The sequence below is a fragment of the Suncus etruscus genome, chromosome 16 (genome assembly GCF_024139225.1).
Source record: "Suncus etruscus isolate mSunEtr1 chromosome 16, mSunEtr1.pri.cur, whole genome shotgun sequence".
Classification (NCBI taxonomy): Eukaryota; Metazoa; Chordata; class Mammalia; order Eulipotyphla; family Soricidae; genus Suncus; species Suncus etruscus.
This window is the reverse complement of record NC_064863.1, coordinates 28,885,535-28,888,015: the sequence shown is the minus strand read 5'-3', so window position 1 is coordinate 28,888,015 and position 2,481 is coordinate 28,885,535.

The window sequence follows — 2,481 nt, the reverse complement described above, 5'->3', positions numbered from 1 at the left end:
CCATGCGCAAATCAAGGAAGTCCCTAATAACTGGAGACACCATGACAAATCCTAGCAAGTTCCCAAGTCCACCAAATCGCACAGATCCAGGGGAAGAAGACTTAAAAACGGTAATGAGGAAGGAAATGCAGGAATTACTAACAGTAATGAAAGAAACCCTAGCTACCGAATATAAGAAAACCATGGAAGAACGAATCAGCCAAATTAAAGAAGAAATATCAAAGAACATGAGAGAGACCATACAGAAAGAAGTGAAGGACTTAAGAGACAAAGTAACAAGCCTTACGAGCAGAAACACAGAGTTGGAGAAGCACATCGAAGAACTCGAAGGAAAACTACAATCAAAAAAAGATCAAGAAACCAACAAAGAAATAAAAGGCAAAGCACTGGAAGGAAAAATCCAATATCTAATGAATAAAGACAAAAGGAACAATCTAAGAATTGTGGGTATACCAGAAGGGGAGGAAATAGGGAAGGGGGAAGAACAGGTAGTCAGGGAGATAATAACAGAGAACTTCCCCACACTCTGGAAAGACACTTCAGGACAAATCCAGGAAATCAAGAGGGTTCCTAATAAAATAGACCCTAATAAGCCAACACCAAGACACATAATAATCCAAATGGCAAAAAACAAAGAGAAAGAGGAACTCCTGAAAGCAATAAGGGAGAAAAAAAACCTCAAGTACAAAGGAAAGGACATAAGAATCAAACCGGATCTCCCATTTGAAATAATTCAAGCAAGAAGACAGTGGAATGACATATTTACACGACTGAATGAAAGAAATTTCCAACCCAGGGTACAATACCCAGCAAAACTATCATTCATATGGGAGGGCAGAATAAAAACATTCTCAAACATGAACGAACTTGAACTATTTGTGCAAACCAAGCCGATCCTAAACGACTTACTCAGAGATGAATTACATAATCCAAACCCCCGATTGTAACAACAACCACTCCACACAATACAACGGCACAACAGTCCTCTCTATCAATAATTTCCCTAAATGTGAATGGACTGAACTCTCCAATTAAAAGACACATAGTAGAGAACTGGGTTAGGAAAAATAAACCGGACTTCTGCTGTCTGCAAGAAACACACCTACAGTTACAGGATAAGCACAGGCTTAGAATAAAAGGATGGAAAGTAATTATTCAGGCCAATGGAAAACAAAAAAGAGCAGGGACAGCCATTCTTATATCAGACCAAATAGTATTCAACCTCAAGAAAGTGATCAGAGACAAAGAGGGTCACTACTTACTGATCAGGGGAACATTAGATCAAGAAACACTAACCCTGGTCAATATCTATGCACCTAATGTAGAGTCAGCAAAATATGTGAGGCAACTACTGGCAAACCTGGAGAAACACATGAAGGGAAATGTGATAATAGTAGGGGACCTCAATACTCCACTATCACCATTGGACAGAACCACCAAACAGAAAAATAGCAAAGAAATAAGAGCTCTAAATGAAAAATTAGAAGATTTAGGGCTAATAGATTTATATAGAGCCCTCCATCCCCAGAAAGCAGAATACACATTCTTCTCAAACCCACATGGAACCTTCTCCAGAATAGATCATGTCTTAGGATACAAAGCCAACCTATATAAGACCACAAAGGTAAGGATCATAAGAAGTACCCTTTCAGATCACTATGCAACAGAGGTTAAAATTGATGTCAAGAAGAAGCAATGGAGAAAAACTAATACCTGGAGATTAAACAACATGCTGCTCAACAACAGCTGGATCAAAGAACAACTCAAGGAAGAAATAAAAAGATTCCTTGAGACAAATGACAATGAAGAGACAACATGTCAAAACTTATGGGACACAGCAAAAGCAGTAATTAGGGGGAAACTCATAGCAATACAGGCCTATGTCAAGAAACAGGAAAACAACAAAACCAACAGTTTAAAAGATCACCTCAAAGAACTGGAACAACAGCAACAGAGGAATCCAACCACAACCAGAAGGCAAGAAATAATAAAAACCAGAGCAGAAATAAACAACATCGAAACCAAGAAAACAATACAAAAAATCAACGAGACCAGGAGTTGGTTTTTCGAAAAAATAAACAAGATAGACAAACCATTGGCAAAACTCACCAAAAAAAAGAGGGAAAACACCCAAATTAGTAGGATCACAAATGAAAGGGGAGAGATTACAACAGAACCCCAAGAAATACAACACATCATGAGATCATATTATGAACAACTATACTCAACTAGGTTAGAGAACCCAGTAGAAATAGACAGATTCTTGGACAAACACCCTATTCCAAGACTGGAAAAGGAGGATCTAGAAAGACTAAACAGACCAATCACCTCAGAGGAAATTGAAGATGTAATTAAAAAACTCCCTAAGAACAAAAGCCCAGGCCCAGATGGATTTACAGGTGAATTCTATCAAACATTTCAAGAAGACTTACTACCACTTTTCCATAGGCTTTTCCAAACCATAGAAAAAACAGGAATCCT